We start from the raw sequence: 12245 nt of genomic DNA, 5'->3' as shown, positions 1-12245 counted from the left end.
ACCCTAACCACAACCCCAAACCCTAAAAACAACCCTAAAATCTAACCACAACCCTAAACCCTGACCGCAACCCTAACCCCTAACCACAACCCTAACCCTAACACCTAACCCTAACCTCAACCCTAAACCCTGCCACAACCCTAACCCCTAACCACAACCCTAACCCCTAACCACAACCCTAACCCCTAACCATAACCCTAAACCCTAACCACAACCCTAACCCCTAACCACAACCCTAACCCCTAACCCTAACCACAACCCTAAACCATAACCACAACCCTAAACCCTAACCACAACCCTACCCCTAACCACAACCCTAAACCATAACCACAACCCTAAACCCTAACCACAACCCTAAACCCTAACCACAACCCTAAACCATAACCACAACCCTAAACCATAACCACAACCCTAACCACAACCCTAAACACTGACCACAACCCTAACCCCTAACCATAACCCTAAACCATAACCACAACCCTAAACCCTAACCACAACCCTAAACCCTGCCACAACCCTAACCCCTAACCACAACCCTAAACCATAACCACAACCCTAACCCCTAACCACAACCCTAAACCCTAACCTCAACCCTAAACCCTAACCATAACCCTAAACCCTGACCACAACCCTAACCCCTAATCACAACCCTAACCCTAACCTAAACCCTAACCCTAATCCCTAACCACAACCCTAACCACAACCCTAACCCCTAACCACAACCCTAAACCATAACCACAACCCTAAACCCTAACCACAACCCTAAACCATAACCACAACCCTAAACCATAACCACAACCCTAAACACTAACCACAACCCTAAACCCTGACCACAACCCTAAACCATAACCACAACCCTAAACACTAACCACAACCCTAAACCATAACCACAACCCTAAACCATAACCACAACCCTAAACCATAACCACAACCCTAAACCATAACCACAACCCTAAACCATAACCACAAACCTAAACCATAACCACAACCCTAAACCATAACCACAACCCTAAACCATAACCACAACCCTAACCCCTAACCACAACCCTAAACCATAACCACAACCCTAAACCATAACCACAACCCTAAACCATAACCACAACCCTAAACCCTGTCACAACCCTAACCCCTAACCACAAGCCCAAACCATAACCACAACCCTAACCCCTAACCCCTAACCACAACCCTAAACCCTAACCTCAACCCTAAACCCTAACCATAACCCTAAACCCTGACCACAACCCTAACCCCTAACCACAACCCTAAACGCTAACCTCAACCCTAACCCTAACCCCTAACCACAACCCTAACCCCTAACCACAACCCTAAACCATAACCACAACCCTAAACCATAACCACAACCCTAAACCATAACCACAACCCTAAACCCTAAACCCTAACCACAACCCTAAACCCTAACCTCAACCCTAACCCTAACCCCTAACCACAACCCTAACCCCTAACCACAACCCTAAACCATAACCACAACCCTAACCCCTAACCACAACCCTAACCCCTAACCACAACCCTAACCCCTAACCACAACCCTAAACCATAACCACAACCCTAAACCATAACCACAACCCTAACCCCTAACCACAACCCTAACCCCTAACCACAACCCTAACCCCTAACCACAACCCTAAACCATAACCACAACCCTAAACCATAACCACAACCCTAACCCCTAAACACATCCTTTGACGTATTTTAATCTTTCCTCTCCTACCTACCGTACCCTACTGTCTTCCCCTCCTCCCTTTCCTCCTGTTCTAAAAGTTTCCTATTAGCTCACACTTCCTCTTTCCTGTCTGTGTTCCCGTGGAGACGGATGTTTGGCAGGAAGAACTGGAGGAGCTGCAAGGCCCAGATAACCCAGACAACCACACACAAAGTACATTACACAAACACACTACATTACACACAAACACACTGTTACACACAAACACACTACGTTACACACAAACACACACAAACACACTACATTACACACAAACACACTACGTTACACAAAAACACAAAAACACAGACACATTCCATCTCTTTCCTAGGTTCCTGGCTGAACAACCACATTCACAAACACACTACATTACCCACATAACCCCTGAACTAACCCACCTACCTAGCCCCTGAACTAACCTACCTACCTAGCCCTAACCCCTGAACTTACCCACCTACCTAGCCCTAACCCCTGAACTAACCCACCTACCTAGCCCCTGAACTAACCCACCTACCTAGCCCTAACCCCTGAACTAACCCACCTAGCCCTAACCCCTGAACTAACCCACCTACCTAGCCCTGACCCCTGAACTAACCTACCTACCTAGCCCTGACCCCTGAACTAACCCACCTACCTAGCCCTAACCCCTGAACTAACCCACCTAGCCCTAACCCCTGAACTAACCCACCTACCTAGCCCTGACCCCTGAACTAACCCACCTACCTAGCCCTAACCCCTGAACTAACCCACCTAACTAGCCCTAACCCCGGAACTAACCTACCTACCTAGCCCTAACCCCTGAACTAACCCACCTCGCCCTAACCCCTGAACTAACCCACCTCGCCCTAACCCCTGAACTAACCTACCTAGCCCTGACCCCTGAACTAACCCACCTCGCCCTAACCCCTGAACTAACCTACCTAGCCCTGACCCTTGAACTAACCCACCCACCTAGCCCTAACCCCTGAACTAACCCACCTACCTAGCCCTGACCCCTGAACTAACCTACCTACCTAGCCCTGACCCCTGAACTAACCCACCTACCTAGCCCTAACCCCTGAACTAACCCACCTAGCCCTAACCCCTGAACTAACCCACCTACCTAGCCCTGACCCCTGAACTAACCCACCCACCCACCTAGCCCTGACCCCTGAACTAACCCACCCACCTACCTAGCCCTAACCGCTGAACTAACATACCTACCTAGCCCTAACCGCTGAACTAACCCACCCACCTACTTAGCCCTAACCCCTGAACTACCCCACCCACCTGAACTAACGTACCTATTCTTAACGCCTAACATCAGAGCTTCAAGGTATTTCCCTGACTGAGTTGTCTGGCCATTTAGATATACAGATCCTTCTCTACCATACATACAGTACTAGAGGAACCTTCACTGCCATACATACAGGACTAGAAAACCTTCCCTACCATACATACAGGACTATAGGAACCTTCACTACCATACATACAGGACTAGAGGAACCTTCACTACCATACATACAGGACTAGCGGAACCTTCACTACCATACAGGACTAGAGGAACCTTCCCTACCATACAGGACTAGAGGAACCTTCCCTACCATACAGGACTATAGGAACCTTCCCTACCATACAAGACTAGAGGAACCTTCCTACCATATAGGACTAGAGGGACCTCCCCTACCATACAGGACTAGAGGATCCTTCCCTTCCATACATAAAGGACGAGAGGGACCTTCCCTACCATACAGGACTAGAGGAACCTTCCCTAACATACATACAGGACTAGAGGAACCTTCACTACCATACAGGACTACAGGAACCTTCCCTACCATACATACAGGACTAGAGGAACCTTCCCTACTATACAGGACTAGCGGAACCTTCCCTACTATACAGGACTAGAGGAATCTTCCCTACCATACAGGACTAGAGGAACCTTCCCTACCATACAAGACTAGAGGAACCTTCCTACCATATAGGACTAGAGGGACCTCCCCTACCATACAGGACTAGAGGATCCTTCCCTTCCATACATAAAGGACGAGAGGGACCTTCCCTACCATACAGGACTAGAGGAACCTTCCCTAACATACATACAGGACTAGAGGAACCTTCACTACCATACAGGACTACAGGAACCTTCCCTACCATACATACAGGACTAGAGGAACCTTCCCTACTATACAGGACTAGCGGAACCTTCCCTACTATACAGGACTAGAGGAATCTTCCCTACCATACAGGACTAGAGGAACCTTCACTACCATACACGACTAGAGGAATCTTCCCTACCATACAGGACTAGAGGAACCTTTCCTACCATACATGATTAGAGGAACCTTCCCTACCATACAGGACTAGAGGAACCTTCCCTACCATACAGGACTAGAGGATTCTTTCCTACCACACATACAGGACTAGAGGAACCTTTCCTACCATACAGGATTAGAGGAACCTTCCCTACCATACAGGACTAGAGGAACCTTTCCTACCATGCAGGACTAGAGGAACCTTTCCTACCATACATACAGGACTAGAGGAACCTTCACTACCATACAGGATTAGAGGAACCTTCCCTACCGTACAGGACTAGAGGAACCTTTCCTACCATACATGATTAGAGGAACCTTCCCTACCATACAGGACTAGAGGAACCTTCCCTACCATACAGGACTAGAGGAACCTTTCCTACCACACATACAGGACTAGAGGAACCTTTCCTACCATAAAGGATTAGAGGAACCTTCCCTACCATACAGGACTAGAGGAACCTTTCCTACCATACAGGACTAGAGGAACCTTTCCTACCATACATACAGGACTAGAGGAACCTTTCCTACCATACAGGATTAGAGGAACCTTCCCTACCGTACAGGACTAGAGGAACCTTCCCTACCATACAGGACTAGAGGAACCTTCCCTATCATACAGGACTAGAGGAACCTTCCCTATCATACAGGACTAGAGGAACCTTTACTACCATACATACAGGACTAGAAGAAACTTCAATACCATACAGGACTAGAGGAACCTTCAATACCATACAGGACAAGAGGAACCTTCCATGCCATACATACAGGACTAGAGGAACCTTTACTACCATACATACAGGACTAGAGGAACCTTCACTACCATACAGGACTAGAGGAATCTTCCCTACCATACAGGACTAGAGGAACCTTCACTACCATACATACAGGACTAGAGGAACCTTCCCTACCATACAGGACTAGAGGAACCTTCCCTACCATACAGGACTAGAGAACCTCTCCTACCATCCAGTACTAGACACACCTTCCCTACCATACAGGACTAGAGGAACCTTCCCTACAATACAGGACTAGAGGAACCTTTACTACAATACAGGACTAGAGGAACCTTTACTACCATACATACAGGACTAGAAGAACCTTCAATACCATACAGGACTAGATGAACCTTCACTACCATACAGGACAAGAGGAACCTTCCATGCCATACATACAGGACTAGAGGAACCTTTACTACCATACATACAGGACTAGAGGAACCTTCCCTACCATACAGGACTAGAGGAACCTTCACTGCCATACATACAGGACTAGAGGAATCTTATACAGGACTAGAGGAACCTTCCCTATAATACAGGACTAGTGGAACCTTCCCTACCATACATTCAGGACTAGAGGAACCTTCCCTACCATACATACAGGACTAGAGGAACCTTCCCTACCATACATACAGGACTAGAGGAACCTTCACTACCATACATACAGGACTAGAGGCACCTTCCCTACCATACAGGACTAGAGGAACCTTCCATACCATACAAGACTAGAGGAACCTTCCTACCATATAGGACTAGAGGGAACTTCCCTACCATACAGGACTAGAGGAACCTTCACTACCATACAGGACTAGAGAACCTCTCCTAACATACAGTACTAGACAAACCTTCCCTACCATACAGGAGTAGAGGAACCTTCACTGCCATACATACAGGACTAGAGGAACCTTCCCTATAATACAGGACTAGAGGAACCTTCCCTATAATACAGGACTAGTATAACCTTCCCTGCCATACATTCAGGACTAGAGGAACCTTCCCTACCATACATACAGGACTAGAGGAACCTTCACTACCAGACATACAGGACTAGAGGAACCTTCCCTACCATACAGGACTAGAGGAACCTTCACTACCATACAGGACTAGAGGAACCTTCCCTACCATACAGGACTAGAGGAACCTTCCCTACCATACAGGACTAGAGGAACCTTCACTACCATACAGGACTAGAGGAACCTTTCCTACCATAAAGGATTAGAGGAACCTTCCCTACCATACATTCAGGACTAGAGGAACCTTCCCTACCATACATACAGGACTAGAGGAACCTTCCCTACCATACATACAGGACTAGAGGAACCTTCACTACCATACATACAGGACTAGAGGCACCTTCCCTACCATACAGGACTAGAGGAACCTTCCCTACCATACAAGACTAGAGGAACCTTCCTACCATATTGGACTAGAGGGAACTTCCCTACCATACAGGACTAGAGGAACCTTCACTACCATACAGGACTAGAGAACCTCTCCTACCATACAGTACTAGACAAACCTTCCCTACCATACAGGAGTAGAGGAACCTTCACTGCCATACATACAGGACTAGAGGAACCTTCCCTATAATACAGGACTAGAGGAACCTTCCCTATAATACAGGACTAGAATAACCTTCCCTGCCGTACATTCAGGACTAGAGGAACCTTCCCTACCATACATACAGGACTAGAGGAACCTTTCCTACCATACAGGATTAGATGAACCTTCCCTACCGTACAGGACTAGAGGAACCTTTCCTACCATACATGATTAGAGGAACCTTCCCTACCATACAGGACTAGAGGAACCTTCCCTACCATACAGGACTAGAGGAACCTTTCCTACCACACATACAGGACTAGAGGAACCTTTCCTACCATAAAGGATTAGAGGAACCTTCCCTACCATACAGGACTAGAGGAACCTTTCCTACCATACAGGACTAGAGGAACCTTTCCTACCATACATACAGGACTAGAGGAACCTTTCCTACCATACAGGATTAGAGGAACCTTCCCTACCGTACAGGACTAGAGGAACCTTCCCTACCATACAGGACTAGAGGAACCTTCCCTATCATACAGGACTAGAGGAACCTTCCCTACAATACAGGACTAGAGGAACCTTTACTACCATACATACAGGACTAGAAGAACCTTCAATACCATACAGGACTAGAGGAACCTTCAATACCATACAGGACAAGAGGAACCTTCCATGCCATACATACAGGACTAGAGGAACCTTTACTACCATACATACAGGACTAGAGGAACCTTCACTACCATACAGGACTAGAGGAATCTTCCCTACCATACAGGACTAGAGGAACCTTCACTACCATACATACAGGACTAGAGGAACCTTCCCTACCATACAGGACTAGAGGAACCTTCCCTACCATACAGGACTAGAGAACCTCTCCTACCATCCAGTACTAGACACACCTTCCCTACCATACAGGACTAGAGGAACCTTCCCTACAATACAGGACTAGAGGAACCTTTACTACAATACAGGACTAGAGGAACCTTTACTACCATACATACAGGACTAGAAGAACCTTCAATACCATACAGGACTAGATGAACCTTCACTACCATACAGGACAAGAGGAACCTTCCATGCCATACATACAGGACTAGAGGAACCTTTACTACCATACATACAGGACTAGAGGAACCTTCCCTACCATACAGGACTAGAGGAACCTTCACTGCCATACATACAGGACTAGAGGAATCTTATACAGGACTAGAGGAACCTTCCCTATAATACAGGACTAGTGGAACCTTCCCTACCATACATTCAGGACTAGAGGAACCTTCCCTACCATACATACAGGACTAGAGGAACCTTCCCTACCATACATACAGGACTAGAGGAACCTTCACTACCATACATACAGGACTAGAGGCACCTTCCCTACCATACAGGACTAGAGGAACCTTCCATACCATACAAGACTAGAGGAACCTTCCTACCATATAGGACTAGAGGGAACTTCCCTACCATACAGGACTAGAGGAACCTTCACTACCATACAGGACTAGAGAACCTCTCCTAACATACAGTACTAGACAAACCTTCCCTACCATACAGGAGTAGAGGAACCTTCACTGCCATACATACAGGACTAGAGGAACCTTCCCTATAATACAGGACTAGAGGAACCTTCCCTATAATACAGGACTAGTATAACCTTCCCTGCCATACATTCAGGACTAGAGGAACCTTCCCTACCATACATACAGGACTAGAGGAACCTTCACTACCAGACATACAGGACTAGAGGAACCTTCCCTACCATACAGGACTAGAGGAACCTTCACTACCATACAGGACTAGAGGAACCTTCCCTACCATACAGGACTAGAGGAACCTTCCCTACCATACAGGACTAGAGGAACCTTCACTACCATACAGGACTAGAGAACCTCTCCTACCATACAGTACTAGACAAACCTTCCCTACCATACAGGACTAGAGGAACCTTCACTGACATACATACAGGACTAGAGGAACCTTCCCTATAATACAGGACTAGAGGAACCTTCCCTATAATACAGGACTAGTGGAACCTTCCCTACCATATATTCAGGACTAGGGGAACCTTCCCTACCATACATACAGGACTAGAGGAACCTTCACTACCATACATACAGGACTAGAGGAACCTTCCCTATCATACAGGACTATAGGAACATTCCCTACCATACAAGACTAGAGGAACCTTCCCTACCATACAAGACTAGAGGGACCTTCCTACCATATAGGACTAGAGGGACCTTCCCTACCATACAGGACTAGAGGATCCTTCCCTTCCATACATAAAGGACGAGAGGGACCTTCCCTACCATACAGGACTAAAGGAACCTTCCCTACCATACAGGATTAGAGGAACCTTCCCTACATACAGGACTAGAGGAACCTTCCCTACCATACAGGACTAGAGGAACCTTCACTACCATACAGGACTAGAGAACCTCTCCTACCATACAGTACTAGACAAACCTTCCCTACCATACAGGAGTAGAGGAAACTTCACTGCCATACATACAGGACTAGAGGAACCTTCCCTATAATACAGGACTAGAGGAACCTTCCCTATAATACAGGACTAGTATAACCTTCCCTGCCATACATTCAGGACTAGAGGAACCTTCCCTACCATACATACAGGACTAGAGGAACCTTCACTACCAGACATACAGGACTAGAGGAACCTTCACTACCATACAGGACTAGAGGAACCTTCACTACCATACAGGACTAGAGGAACCTTCCCTACCATACAGGACTAGAGGAACCTTCCCTACCATACAGGACTAGAGGAACCTTCACTACCATACAGGACTAGAGAACCTCTCCTACCATACAGTACTAGACAAACCTTCCCTACCATACAGGACTAGAGGAACCTTCACTGCCATACATACAGGACTAGAGGAACCTTCCCTATAATACAGGACTAGAGGAACCTTCCCTATAATACAGGACTAGTGGAACCTTCCCTACCATATATTCAGGACTAGAGGAACCTTCCCTACCATACATACAGGACTAGAGGAACCTTCACTACCATACATACAGGACTAGAGGAACCTTCCCTATCATACAGGACTATAGGAACATTCCCTACCATACAAGACTAGAGGAACCTTCCCTACCATACAAGACTAGAGGGACCTTCCTACCATATAGGACTAGAGGGACCTTCCCTACCATACAGGACTAGAGGATCCTTCCCTTCCATACATAAAGGACGAGAGGGACCTTCCCTACCATACAGGACTAAAGGAACCTTCCCTACCATACATACAGGACTAGAGGAACCTTCACTACCATACAGGACTACAGGAACCTTCCCTACCATACAGGATTAGAGGAACCTTCCCTACCATACAGGACTAGAGGAACCTTCCCTACCATACAGGACTAGAGGAACCTTTCCTACCACACATACAGGACTAGAGGAACCTTTCCTACCATACAGGACTAGAGGAACCTTCCCTACCATACAGGACTAGAGGAACCTTTCCTACCATACAGGACTAGAGGAACCTTCACTACCCTCAGAAAGGCCAAGTCATCCCAACACTGATAAAGGGAGTGAAACAAAGATAGAGAAACAGAGAGATGATAGAGAGCTCCTACGCTCCATTTTGCCATATTCCAGTACCTCACTGCACCTCCCTGCCGTTACCATGACAACCAAAGAACAGGTTCAGCTATAAACTTCCCTCAAACTGAACACTGAGAGAGAGAGAGAGAGAGAGAGAGAGAGACAGAGAGAGAGAGAGAGACAGACACAGAGAAAGAGAGAAACACAGAGAAAGAGAGAGAGACACACAGATAGACATACACAGAGAGAAAGATACAGAGAGACACACACACGGAGAGAGAGACAGAGAGAGAGAGAGAGAGGAAGGAAGCGATTCCCAAACCTTCCATAACAAAGCCATCAGCCTACAGAGAGATGAACCAAGAGAAGAGTCCCCTAAGCAAGCTGGTCCTGGGCTCTGTTCACCAACACAAACAGACCCCACAGAGCCCCAGGACAGCAGCACAATTAGAACCAACCAAATCATGAGAAAACAAAAATATAATTACTTGACACATTGGAAAGAATTAACAAAAAAACTGAGCAAACTAGAATGCTATTTGGCCCTAAACAGAGAGTACACAGTGGCAGAATACCTGTCCACTGTGACTGACCCAAACGTAAGGAAATCTTTGACTATGTACAGCCTTGCTATTGAGAAGGGCCGCCATAGACAGACCTGACTCTCAAGAGAAGACAGGCTATGTGCACACTGCCCACAAAATGAGGTGGAAACTGAGCTGCACTTCCTAACCTCCTGTCCAATGTATGACCATATTAGAGATACATATTTCCCTCAGATTACACAGATCCACAAAGAATTCGAAAACAAATCCAATTTTGATAAACTCCCATATCTACTGGGGGAAATTCCACAGTGTGCCATCACAGCAGCAAGATGTGTGACCAGTTGCCACAAGAAAAGGGCAACCAGTGAAGATCAAACACCATTGTAAATACAACCCATATTTATGCTTATTTATTTTCCCTTGTGTTCTTTAACCATTTGTACATCGTTACAACACTGTATATATATATACAGTGCCTTGCGAAAGTATTCGGCCCCCTTGAACTTTGCGACCTTTTGCCACATTTCAGGCTTCAAACATAAAGATATAAAACTGTATTTTTTTGTGAAGAATCAACAACAAGTGGGACACAATCATGAAGTGGAACGACATTTATTGGATATTTCAAACTTTTTTAACAAATCAAAAACTGAAAAATTGGGCGTGCAAAATTATTCAGCCCCTTTACTTTCAGTGCAGTAAACTCTCTCCAGAAGTTCAGTGAGGATCTCTGAATGATCCAATATTGACCTAAATGACTAATGATGATAAATACAATCCACCTGTGTGTAATCCAGTCTCCGTATAAATGCACCTGCACTGTGATAGTCTCAGAGGTCCGTTAAAAGCGCAGAGAGCATCATGAAGAACAAGGAACACACCAGGCAGGTCCGAGATACTGTTGTGAAGAAGTTTAAAGCCGGATTTGGATACAAAAATATTTCCCAAGCTTTAAACATCCCAAGGAGCACTGTGCACTTGCTTTGGCAATGTTAACACATGTTTCCCATGCCAATAAAGCCCCTTGAAAAAAAAGAGAGAGAGAGAGAGAGAGAGAGAGAGAGAGAGAGAGAGAGAAACCCCTTCTCCAATCTGATTGGCTCTATAACTACAGTATCTATCTATGGATAAACCCCTTCTCCAATCTGACTGGCTCTATAACTACAGTATCTATCTATGGATAAACCACAACACCAATCTGACTGGCTCTATAACTACAGTATCTATCTATGGATAAACCACAACACCAATCTGATTGGCTCTATAACTACAGTATCTATCTATGGATAAACCACAACACCAATCTGACTGGCTCTATAACTACAGTATCTATCTATGGATAAACCACAAATCACCAATCTGATTGGCTCTATAACTACAGTATCTATCTATGGATAAATCACTTCTCCAATCTGATTGGCTCTATAACTACAGTATATATCTATGGATAAATCACTTCTCCAATCTGATTGGCTCTATAACAAAGGACAACCAGCAAAAACATACACATGATCAATAAAACAGTCAACTATTAAAGATGACCAGAACCCACTGGATTCTCCAATTACAATGAATGAACTAGAGGACAAAATGCCAACCCTCCAACCCAAGAAGGCCTGTGGTGTTGATGGGATCCTCAATGAAATGATCAAATATACAGACCACAAGTTCCAATTGGCTATTCTTAAAATCTTTAAAATTATCCTCAGCTCTGGCATCTTCCCCAATACATGGAACCAAGGATTGATCACCCCAATCCACAGAAGTGAAGAGAAA

The sequence above is a fragment of the Oncorhynchus clarkii genome, unplaced genomic scaffold, assembly GCF_045791955.1.
Source record: "Oncorhynchus clarkii lewisi isolate Uvic-CL-2024 unplaced genomic scaffold, UVic_Ocla_1.0 unplaced_contig_4353_pilon_pilon, whole genome shotgun sequence".
NCBI classification, from domain to species: domain Eukaryota; kingdom Metazoa; phylum Chordata; class Actinopteri; order Salmoniformes; family Salmonidae; genus Oncorhynchus; species Oncorhynchus clarkii.
This window is presented reverse-complemented; position numbering follows the sequence as displayed.